Source organism: Periplaneta americana, chromosome 14, assembly GCF_040183065.1.
Source record: "Periplaneta americana isolate PAMFEO1 chromosome 14, P.americana_PAMFEO1_priV1, whole genome shotgun sequence".
In the NCBI taxonomy this organism is placed as follows: Eukaryota; Metazoa; Arthropoda; class Insecta; order Blattodea; family Blattidae; genus Periplaneta; species Periplaneta americana.
This window is the reverse complement of record NC_091130.1, coordinates 42,187,807-42,200,648: the sequence shown is the minus strand read 5'-3', so window position 1 is coordinate 42,200,648 and position 12,842 is coordinate 42,187,807. Positions and strand designations below refer to the sequence as shown.

At 36.0% G+C, this 12,842-nt stretch overlaps 1 protein-coding gene across 4 annotated transcripts in view; it reads left to right on the top strand.

Moving 5' to 3' along the window:
• The window catches only part of zfh2 (Zn finger homeodomain 2), a 570,193-nt gene that overhangs the window by 421,007 nt on the left and 136,344 nt on the right, over positions 1-12,842 (top strand). The window lies entirely within an intron of this gene.

Here is a 12,842-nt window from a genome sequence, read left to right as displayed (position 1 = left end):
GTATTATCGGACATCGGGTAATATCGGACAGTGTTTTTTTTTCGTCTACTACGAGATGGTAGTACCTGAATGACATGGTTACGTTTCTGTAGCGACATAACAGAAACGTAACCATGTCATTCAGGTACTATTATCTGGTGGCAGATGAAAGAAACTCACTGTCCGATATTACCCGATGTCCGATACTACCCAACTCTCGCCTAATTCCACTGTCACACTAATTTTTTTTATAAAGCAAAATACGTGAAGAGTTAATCCTCAATGATTGTTTATGATTATATTCAGGTCCACGCCTGCGGTGTAACGGTTAGCACGTCTAGCCGCGAAACCAGGTGGCCCGGGTTCGATTCCCGGTCGGGACAAGTTACCTGGTTGGGGTTTTTTCCGGGGTTTTCCCTCAACCCAATATGAGCAAATGCTGGGTAACTTACGGTGTTGGACCCCGGACTCATTCCACCGGCATTATCACCTTCATCTCACTCAGACGCTAAATAACCAAAGCTGTTGATAAAGCGTCGTCAAATAACCTACTGAAATAAAAGAAATGATTATATTCATAGTTAAGTGTTCATTGTAGTAATCCCGTATAGTTTATCTCTTGGTAAAAGGATAATGGTACAACGATTTTCATTCTTATCTACACAGTGATAAGTGTGCTTTTGAATTCTAAAAAATGAAGACCGAATAAGATTAAATATTATTATCAGTAGAGACCGGATTTTAAAAGGAATCTCTTTTTTTATTTCAACACGAAACATGAAATAATTAAGTACGATGTTCAAAACTATCTTCCACCGACCAAATTAAGTGGTTTTGACTTCCCTTTTTTCCCCTTTTAAATTCATGTTCCATTTCCCCCCCCCCTTTAAAAAAATCTCTTATTTTGGTCCTTTTTTGACAGAATATCGCAAACATTTAGATAATTTTCGTATATTTTTTTTCCGATAGGCCTATACTTTCCTGAGCAAGCGAAAATAAATATCGTTCTTCTGATTCCGGACATTGCATAACTAATAATATGTACTGATGTTCAGGATAAAAAGAAAATTTTCACATCTGGTTTCAGTTGATGTTGAGCGGTCATTTTCTGTTTATAAAGACATTCTGCATTCAAAGAGACAGAATCATATTTAAACATATTGAAATGTTCAATGTGATCAAATACAACACTTTCCTTATGTTGTGAATAGATAAATGTAAGATTGTGTGTGCCATGTATAGCCATAAATGTGCTGAAGTGTGTTTGGGGAATAATGTAGTCCTTTTTCAAGTCCTATTTTTTGGCTATAAATTTCCCATTTTCGTCCTTTTTTGTTATACTATAAAAAGGCCTTTATCACTAGAATCGTTTATTGTTAAAACCCCACAAATGACAAAAACAAAATTTTCGGGAAATCAATAAAAACTGTTTAGATTAATTAATTTTATTTTAATTGTAAAAATGTATTTAACATGCGATATTAGTTGCTAAATGTTAGGTTTATTCATTATTAGTTGTGTTTTATAATAAAGTCCCCCCAAAAATTATTAATTAGGATGTTATGGGGTTTTTCTAACAAACAAACTGAAAGTAAGCAAAACATTGCTATTTTTGTAAGATAGTATTAAAGTGAATGAAAGTATGAAAACAATTTTATAATCTATGTAAAAACTACAGTATAAAATCACACAAAAAATTGTGCTGCAACGGAAATTTTTCCTATCAGGACGTAAAAGGAATGAAGTAATTGATGTTTAGAGTCAACCTGGTTGGCGAGTTGGTATAGCGCTGACCTTCTATGCCCAAGGTTGCGGGTTCGATCCCGAGCCAGGTCGATGGCATTTAAGTGTGCTTAAATACGACAGGCTCATGTCAGTAGATTTACTAGCATGTAAAAGAACTCCTGCGGGACAAAATTCCGGCACATCCGACGACGCTGATATAACCTCTGCAGTTGCGAGCGTCGTTAAATAAAACAACATTTAACATTTGACATTGGTGTTTAGATTGTCAAAATCAATAAATGTTAGTTTATTACTCCGTGTATAAAATAGTTTTCTACATTACGTATCTTACATCTAAATGACACGTAAAATACTTACAGGTAATTTATTCGCCCAATCCTGGTTGAGGGAAAGCCCTGGTAAGAAATCTCAACCAGGTAACTTGTCGCAACCAGGATTTGAACCTGGACCCGCTCGTTTCACGATCAGGCGTGCTAGCCGTTGCTCCACTGCGGTAGGAATTTCATTATTTCATTATGTATTTTTTTAAACATTAATTTATATTCTCTTTTTTGTTCATTTGAATTGATTAGGATGCCGATATTTCACAAACCGATATTTTGTCACAGATATTTTTTTGTCACAGATATTTTTTTGTCACAGATAAACCTGTGACTGATGATGCGAAATATCTGTGACAAAATATCGCTATCGAAATCTGCTCCGTATTCAGTACTCTGATATTTTCTCCTCTACGTCGTTGGTTTGCGCGTGCGCATGATAGAATAACAGCAATCGGGCGGTAGTTTCTCCATCTTATTATAAATGATGTAGTTATTACACGATTTAAATAATAACACCATTGGTTTCCAGTACTTAATCTTGTGTAAAATCCTGTCTGAACAACTGTTTTGTTTTGTAATTATGTTGCAATGTTTTTCCGAATATTTATGTTTCGTTAATTTTTATTCTATGACTGAATATTATAATGTTGATGCACGACTTAAAATAATTTATCCATTATATTATACACAATAAAAAGGATCAATTTTTAAAACGATTAGGATAATCATATAACAATTTCTCCATACCCAACTACATTTAAAAATGATCAACTGGTTCAATATCTACAATAGTCTATAACCTCTTGGTACATGAAGTTAATTTTCGACATGTTACTGTTCAGTTAGGTAAATATTTATTTGTTAATGGTACATGTACATAATTTTTTTGTTGGATTTTCCCATATAAATCACTGATGAGTGGTGTGTATAGAGAAATCGTATTCATATTTCACTGCTCTTCAATATTTCCTGCTAATTTTTATCGGTGTGACAAAATATCGGTGTAATTCTTGCATATTGTGCTTACGTATCGATATAAAATATCGGTGTGACAAAATCACCGATAAAAGTGACAGATATTTAATTGTCACAGTCACAGTTGTCACAGATACATGAAAATATCGTTTGTGCGAGATCGTGCGTATTTGCTTGTTTTCCGCACAGAACCAATACTCGGTAAGTGTGAAATACCACATTCAGTATTCCCAACGTAACACACATAACAATTTCCCTCTTCTTACCGCTTAAGCGCGACATCCATTTTACTGCTTTAGGCTTTTAACATATTATTTTTAGAGACGTTTAACATAGTAATAATTATAAATTGGAAACTTACCACTACAATTTCACCTAAATTGCAATGTTAATTACTGTTTTTAAATATTTGCAAAAATTAAGTAAAGTCTACTACTCCACGAAACTTATTGCATTCCTGATACATGTAACCATTAAGGAAGCCGTGAAAAAATCAACAAGATTCCAGATGCCGATGTTATTACTGCAATATGTTATATAAATAATATTGTTAAAATATTAAAATGAAAATAAATCATTACATAACCTTACCGTTTGTTTTAAGTTCGCATTTATAGACTGGGGGAAAAAAAAAGACAGACGGCCTGCTGGAGTATAGTAAACACAGAAAACATTTTATAGCAACACTGTTGAAGAAAGATATTTTGGTTTTCCGAAGTTGCCGTCGTTAAACAGAAACCAACATGGAGATTTCATTGCAAATAATTAGAAATTCGTCTTTCAGGTGTGTAATAAACGATCTTCGCACAAAATAACGTACGATACACGAGCGGAATGTTTGTTTTCATGTTCTCGGAAATTAAAAAAGCTCAACTACGTTTCGCTTTTTCAATCTTTTCCTCGACCATGAAAACGTCAACATGCCGCTCTTGTAACGTATATTACTATTAAGCTCATCTCTAATCTGGACGGCTATCATTTCCGTATACTACTACTACCACGTTGAAACGAGAAAACCACGAGAAAAATCCCAGGCCTTGGGACTCGAACCCGGACCATTTGCATGACGAGCTGATGGTCTAGACCACGCAGCTACCGCAAGGTCCCGTTAAGAGTGCAGTGCGTTAGAAAGTAAACAAAGTATCATGTAGATCTCTTTGCCCGACTGCAGCACATATGCAGATGTTATACCGGAATCCCGCGCAGTGATAAGTCACACGAGCCTGCCCGTCTGTCAGTGACGGGGAATGATCCCTCTCCCGTCTCTCTCTCTCTCTCTCTCTCTCTCTCTCTGTCTCTCTCTGTTGGGCGTGGAGAGTGCAAAGCAATAAAACACGGAGGTGTTTTCAATAATTCCTCTTGTTACCTCTGTTGATGTGTCTGGTGTGCTCTATGATAATAATGAACCTCTCTGCTCGCATGTTGTTGACCTCAGCTTCACGCTCCTGACCCCCTCCTGCCCCCCTCCCCTCACCTTGCGCCTCGTGACTTGCCTCGGTCTTTATATGTAGGAGGTCACGCGGCCGCCTTGCCAGCATCCACTATAATTATTCGTTGTTGCTGAATGCTAATGTTGTTATTTTACCACCAGGCAGGCTACAAGCCCCGCCCGATCTCTTGTATCTCTCATTCCAGAGATTATTCCAACCTCATTGTAGCTCTAATACTTTTACAGATATTCCTTTCTGTTGCTGCTTAGTCAAACACTTCGTACCTGTGTTTCACGCAACCTGTGAGCAACTGATACCTGGTTGCTATAGCAACGTGTCTTGCGATCTTGTTGTAAAGTTTGTAGATGACATCTTTTACTTCTCTTTAATCACGTACTTGTACTTCTGTAAGTGTTATAAGCTGTCTCCTGCCGATCCGGAGTCGTACTTGGATATGGGTTCGATTCCCGCTTGAGCTAATTACATGGTTGTTTTTTTTTCCGAGGGTTTCCCCAACCGTAAAGCGAATGTCAGGTGATTTATGACGAATCCTCTGTCTCATCTCGCTTTGTCATAAGTACAAAGCTAGGAATGGTCAATAAAATACATTAAAACCTAATATACTAGTACTAATATTAGAATTAAGAAATTAATTTAAATTGTCAAATGGACTATCTATTAACAATTTTTTATTCTAGTGAAAAATAAACTAAAACTAACAAAATGTGCCTCAGAAGGCAAAAAATTAAAACATGTGAACTGCCAAAATCGAGTACCAATTTTTACATTTGTAAAATTTTGTATTGGCAACAAGATGGTAATTAAATCCACTAGAATGATTATGAATGTTATTCTTTTTTTTTAAATTGGGTTATGTTACGACGCTATATCAACATCTAGGTTATTTAGCGTCTGAATGAAATGAAGGTGATAATGCCGGTGAAATGAGTCCGGGGTCCAGCACCGAAAGTTACCCAGCATTTGCTCGTATTAGGTTCAGGGAAAAGCCCGGAAAAACCTCAACCAGGTTACTTGCCCCGACCGAACCCGGGCCACCTGGTTTCGCAGCCAGACGCGCTGACCGTTACTCCACAGGTGTGGACATGTTGTTCTTAACATCGAAATATTCTAAATTGCTTTTTACTTTCGATAAGTATTGATATACATACAAATTGTCGACCTGGTCGGCGAGTTGGTATAGCGCTGAGGTTCTATGCCCAAGGTTGCGGGTTCGATCCCGGGCCAGGTCGATGCCATTTAAGTGTGCTTAAATGCGACAGGCTCATGTCAGTAGATTTACTGGAATGTAAAAGAACTCCTGCGGGACAAAATTCCGGCACATCCGGTGACGCTGATATAACCTCTGCAGTTGCGAGCGTCGTTAAAAAAAACGTAACAACAACTGATACCTGGTTGCTATATGGTGTCTTGCGATCTTGTTGGAAAGTTTGTAGATGACATCTTTTACTTCTCTTTAATCACGTTTGTACTTCTGTAAGTGTAATAAGCTGTCTCCTGTCGATCCAGAGTCGTACTTGGGTATGGGTTCGATTCCCGCTTGAGCTAATTACTTGGTTGTTTTTTTTTCCGAAGTTTGCCTAACCGTAAAGCGAATGTCCGGTGATCTATGACGAATCCTCGGCCTCATCTTGCCAAATACCATCTCGCTATCACCAATCTCATTTACGCTAAATAACCCAGTGTCAATCAATCAATCAATCAATCAATCAATCAATCAACCAATCAGTCAATCAATCGTTAATCAGCTTTATTGTTATAAGTACAAAGTGCTATAGACATAGTCAACAATAGTACATTATGCAACGAGCCATAATGGTAGTAATTAAGACGCAAGTATGTTTGTTTATGAAACGAGCGCAAGCGAGTTTCATCATTTTCATACGAGCGTCTTAATTACCATTATAGGCAAGTTTCATACGACTTTTTATGCTCGACCATATTTCTAACTTAAAATTATTCATAACTATTCATGTTATTCTTATCTGACTGTCGAGCGGAACTGACCTTGTGCAATATCTCGTAGATTGTGAGATGTGCGCAGACGCGAAAGTATTGATTTCTTCCGGGCAACGAATGTCATTGACCTCGATATAATCTAGAGAGTAAAAGAAACATTAATATTGATATAACCTTGAAATTGATTTAGACATTGAAAAACGAGATGACAAATTGAATTTATTTGATTATTATTTACAATTAACGCTAATTATTACAGTAACAGTACATAACCTTCTGCGACAGTATTGGATTTCCAGCCTCCGCGACGTTTCGCTAGTTGTCTTTCGATTACATATCCGAGAATAATCGATACTTGCGCTTTCATATTGCTACATTGATGTTTTCTAATTGGTGGAACACCTGAACTTTAATGAATAGGTGTACTTTAATGAGGTCCATTAAAGGGCTGCAACGAGGTATATAATTACTACATTTCGGCATGGTCGAGCATAAAATTCATTAAAACTTTGTATACTAGTACTAATATTACTTACTTACTTACTTACTTACTTACTTACTTACTTACTGGCTTTTAAGGAACCCGGAGGTTCATTGCCGCCCTCACATAAGCCCGCCATTGTTCCCTATCCTGAGCAAGACAAATCCAGTCTCTATCATCATATCCCACCTCTCTCAAATTGATTTTAATAGTATCTTCCCATCTACGTCTCGGCCTCCCCAAAGGTCTTTTTCCCTCCGGCCTCCCAACCAATACTCTATATGCATTTCTGGATTCGCCCATACGTGCTACATGCCCTGCCTATCTAAAACGTCTGGATTTAATGGTCGACACCTTTGCTATAGCACTGCAGAGGACATGCCTCCTGTTGACAGCCTCTCAAAACTTACGTTCACGCTATTGTAAAGCAGCAGTAAAATCATATATGCGCTATTGCGGAATTAGCCGAGTTTTCTCTACAAAGTGGGATATATACTGACAACCTAACAGTACAAATGAAAAATATCACTCACATTTCGGACATCTTGGAGGGAACACGTCATTAAGTTACTTTGTACATTAATTATTGCAGTTTTACAATTAGTATGCCTAATGTTTCCCATTTGGCAACAGATTTCTGTGTCAGACTGTATTATTGGAAAGGGAAAGTCAGTATTTTATGGAATTTTTGTGTAGTATAGCCTATATGTTGTAATACAGAGGTATGAAAAAAATATTGAAACTTCTTCTCTAGAACTTTTTATTTGTACTGGAGTGTGTAGCGAAATTATAATTGAGCGAAGTGAGATGCGAAAATATAAAACGAGCCTGGGCCGAACCTAGGTTAGGAGAAGCGAAAGTGAATTGAACAATTACTTGTTCATGTAAGAGAATCCATTATGTATGTGGTTGTTACCTTCACTACACGCTGCGATCTTGATTTTTGTGACATAATTGCATTCACACTTCCTGCAGTCGCGTCATGACAGAGTTTTTCTAATTATGGGAACCCAAAAACAGCTTTTATACGAATCAATTTGTAGTAATCTTTCTATTAGTTCCCCTTGTTGTAAGCTTTAAAGACCACCGATTTTAATAGCTTCGTCGAAGTATTTCATTAAATTTCCTGCGTTTATGCAATTATTTCGGTCAATGGACTATACTTCCTAAACAAATTAATAAGCCAAGAGTTGGCTGTGGTATACTCAAGGGTTAAGGCGCAGTTTTGACGATATGTGCAAGCTATGCTCTTGGGGTTGAGTCCCACTGATATTGGATGTTGTCCGATGTGAATGTGATATCCTGCTTAAGGGGTTAGGTACAGCTGTAAAATTTTTGGAAATATTCAACACTTTTTTCCTCCATTACTGTATCTTGTACAGCAATGAAAATTGGTATGTGTAAAACACTATCCTTCTGCTATATGAAAAAAATATTTTTACGATTTAAAAACAATATATATATATTTTTTTTTTTTCAAAATTTAAAATGGTGGCAGCTTACTGTGTAGTGATGATGCGTTTCAATCATAACTCATAAACTTTTCATGTTCTCTTTCTTTTATTTTATTGCTGAAAATCATGTTTACAATATAATGTACTTTCAACTACATTCCTTAATAGATAATATTTTTTTTTATTTTGTGTTATAAGAAAATTCTGATATTTGACCATTTTTTAAAATAATTTATTTTTTATCAGGCAATCTATCAAAGGTAGAGAAGTGATCTTGCATCATATTGTAGATATGACATGCATAAATACTCACAAACAATTTCATCACAGAATGTTGGATAGTTTTTGAGTTATGTGAGAAACGCTTCATCACTGCACAGCTAACTGAATTTAAAAAAAAAATGTAAATAATATTTTTTGAATCATAAAAATATTTTTTTCGTATAGCAAAAGGACAGTGTTTTACACATACTAATTTTCATTACTGTACAAGATACAATAACAGAGGAAAAAAATGTTGAATATTTCAAAACTTTTACTGCTGTAAGCTGTACCTAACCCCTTAAGCGGGGAAAGGATGCTAATACTAAGTTACAGGAAATCAAGTTGTGGAAATTTAGTGTCGGTAAAGGGAGAAACTCATTTATAAAAGATTTAGAATATAGTAATTTTCCAGAAGCGGTCGCCATTCCCTTAAGCCGCTTTTCTACAAATGAGATATAAGTGCAAAGTTGGGTTTGGATGGAAGAAAATTAAATTCTGTCATTAGCCTATGTTTAGAATGAATTTGAATAAGGAACAAAAAAAAGTTTCCTTCTCAGGCAGGATTCGAACCACGAAAGTCTTACTTACCAGTCTATCGTGCTCTGGAGTGAATGACCATGGCTTGTCAGTATATCTTTTCATTAATAATCTTCCTCTTATATAATCGTGAAAACTTTGTAACTAATTCAACAGTTCATAGCATAAATACACGTCTAAAAATGACTTTCATACTCCATCGGCAAGTCTATCATGCTGCCAAAAAGGAGTGCGTTATATGGCAGTAAACATTTTTAATAGCCTCCCTATCGATATAAAAAAAGAAACTCAAAACATAAGATTATTTAGGGCCAAATTAAAGAAGTACCTAATTTCTCACGCCTTCTATTCTGTAGGTGAATTCATGACATTCAATAACGCTTCATGTAATTGATACTAAAACTTTGTGTTGTACTAGTAGACTATATTGTAAATCTCTTCTGTATATATTTCATCTAGACTGTTACTATAAATTAAGACTTTATAATAGTATTAAGTTTTTTGACTTGTTCCATATTCTAGCTGTGAAGCAATGTATGAATACCATGGGATGTTAATAAATACAATACAATACAACAAGGCTCTGAAACCAGCTACAAGGGTCGGTCCGGTTTTTTTTTTTTCCACTACTGAACAGTAAAAGTGAAAATAGTGCTTCAAAATGGATTAAACATGTACTTTTCGATCTCTTCAATCTCGGTGAAGACAACAATAACATAAAAAAATTTATGCTCGACTATGCCGAAATGTAGTAATTATACACCTGGTAGCAGTCCTTTAATGCATATCATTAAAGTACACCTATTCATTAAAGTTCAGGTTTTCGATTATTCTCGGATATGCAATCGAAAGACGAGGGAAACGTCAGGGAGGCTGGAAATCCAATACTGTCGCAGAAGGTTATGTTCTGATACTATACAAATTAGCGTTAATTGTAAATAATATTCAAATAAATTCAATTTGTCATCTCGTTTTTCAATTCTAAATCAATTTCCAGGTTATACATTCTCTGCATTACATCAAGGTCAATGACATTATTGTTCCTCGGAAAAAAATCAATACTTTCGCGTCTGCGCACATCTCACAATTTCGAGCTATGAACAAGGTCACTTCCGATCTTCTGTCAGATACAAATAAAATGAATATTTCTGAATAATTTCAAGTTTAGAAATATTGTTGAGCATAAAAAGTCGTATGAAACTTGCCTATAATGGTAATTAAGACGCTCGTATGAAAATTATGAAACTCGCTTGCGCTTGTTTCATAAACAAACATACTTGCGTCTTAATTACTATCATTATAGGCTCGTTGCACAATGTACTATTATGCGCAATACAAAAATGTGAAACTGTAGAATAATATAACGTCATCATTTACGACTGTAAAAACGGCATACGTGGAGGGCTACGACTTCTGGACAATTACCTACATAGAATACATTCAACTTTGACTATGAGAACCATAGGTAGGTGGGCCTTCAAGTAATAGATGAACAGAGATAAGATAATGCTTTACAGAAGAAGGCGAATAAAGCGAAGGCAAATCGTAATCTACGTAATAAACTTTCACTTTGTGTGGAGATTATAGTCATGTCTTCGATTCCTTCATCAATTATGGATTTAATCAGTTCTCAGTGTGATATCCTACTGTACATGTATTTTATATGCAGAAGGTCTGGCCTCTCGCTGACTTCATTAAGTCAGTTCTCCACGTGTTCGTCTGGTGTGTAAGGTTGGAATTTCTTGAAGAGAGTGGGTAACAATCTGTGATAAAAATAATATGCCAGAGAAAAATAGAGGAGGGAGGAAAGGATAAGAAAGTAAGACATCGAGAAGGGAGAAAGAAGAAGACTTACTTACCTACTTACTTTCTTACTTACTTACTTACTGAATTTTAAGAAACCCGGCGCTTCATTGCCGCCCTCACATAAGCCCGCCATCGGTCCCTATCCTGAGCAAGATTAATCCATTCTCTATCATATCCAACCTCCCTCAAATCCATTTTAATATTATCTTCCCATCTACGTCTCGGCCCCCCTAAAAGTCTTTTTCCCTCCGGCCTCCCAACTAACACTCTATATGCATTTCTGGATTCGCCCATACGTGCTACATGCCCTGCCCATCTCAAACGTCTGGATTTAATGTTCCTAATTATGTCAGGTGAAGAATACAATGCGTGCAGTTCTGTGTTGTGTAACTTTCTCCATTCTCCTGCAACTTCATCCTTCTTAGCCCCAAATACTTTCCTAACCACCTTATTCTCAAACACCCTTAATCTCTGTTGCTCTTTCAAAGTGAGAATCCAAGTTTCACAACCATCTACGGTAATATGACTGTTTTATAAATTCTAATTTTCAGATTTTTCGACAGCAGACTGGATGATAAAAGTTTCTCAACCGAATAATAACAGGCATTTCCCATATTTATTCTATGTTTAATTTTCTCCCGAGTATTATTCATATTTGTTACTGTTGCTCCCAGATATTTGAACTTCTCCCTCTCTTCAAAAGATAAATTTCAAATTTTTATATTTCCATTTCGTACAATATTCTCGTCACGAGACATAATCATAGACTTTGTCTTTTCGGGATTTACTTGCAAACCTATCTCTTTACTTGCTTCCAGTAAAATTCCCGTGTTTTCCCCAATCGTTTGTGGATTTTCTCCTAACATATTCATGTCATCCGCATAGACAAGCAGCTGATGTAACCCGTTCAATTCCAAACCCTCTCTGTTATCCTGGACTTTCCTAATGGCATACTCTAGAGCAAAGTTAAAAAGTAAAGGTGATAGTGCATCTCCTTGCTTTAGCCCACAGTGAATTGGAAACGCATCTGATAGAAACTGAGACACATTTTAATTAATCGAACTAGTTTCTCGGGAATACCAAATTCAATAAGATTATTATATAAAACTTCTCTTTTAACCGAGTCATATGCCTTTTTTAAATCTATGAATAACTGATGCACTGTACCCTTATACTCCCATTTTTTCTCCATTATCTGTCGAATACAAAATATCTGGTCAATAGTTGATCTATTACTCCTAAAACCACATTGATGATCCCCAATAATTCCATCTACATATGGAGTTAATCTTCTCAAAAGAATATTGGACAACATTTTGTACGACGTCAACAAAAGTGATATTCCTCGAAAGTTACTACAGTTAGTCCTGTCCCAGCAAACAAAATCTAGAAAGTAATAGTGAACGGAAGTAAGGAAGAAATATTAGAGGAAAGGACTAACTCAGGTGTCTAACTAGCGAGTAAGGAGAAAAATGGAAATGTGCCAGAAAGGAGTGTAATAAGAAAGAAAGAGAAAGCAAAAAAAAAAAAAGAAAGAGAAAAATATAATCCAATGTAGGAAAGTGAAGAAAGGGAAGATAGAAATGGAGAGAGCAACAGTGAGTGAGTAATAGAATTAATCAGTGACCGAAAAATGAAAGAGAAATTGTTAAAAGAAAGTAAGATGGGTGAGCCTAGATTAATCGGGCTTGAATTGAAATAAGCCTAGAGCTTGAGTCTAATACCTTTTGCGCCAATGCTACTCGCAATCAGAGCGCTCTGCCACTACTATTACTGTTCCTTAGCTGCAACCCGTAACATAGTATAAAAGATTAAATAAAAATCTCCTAATAATGCAACATGCATAAAATTTAATTTATTTTATTCACAT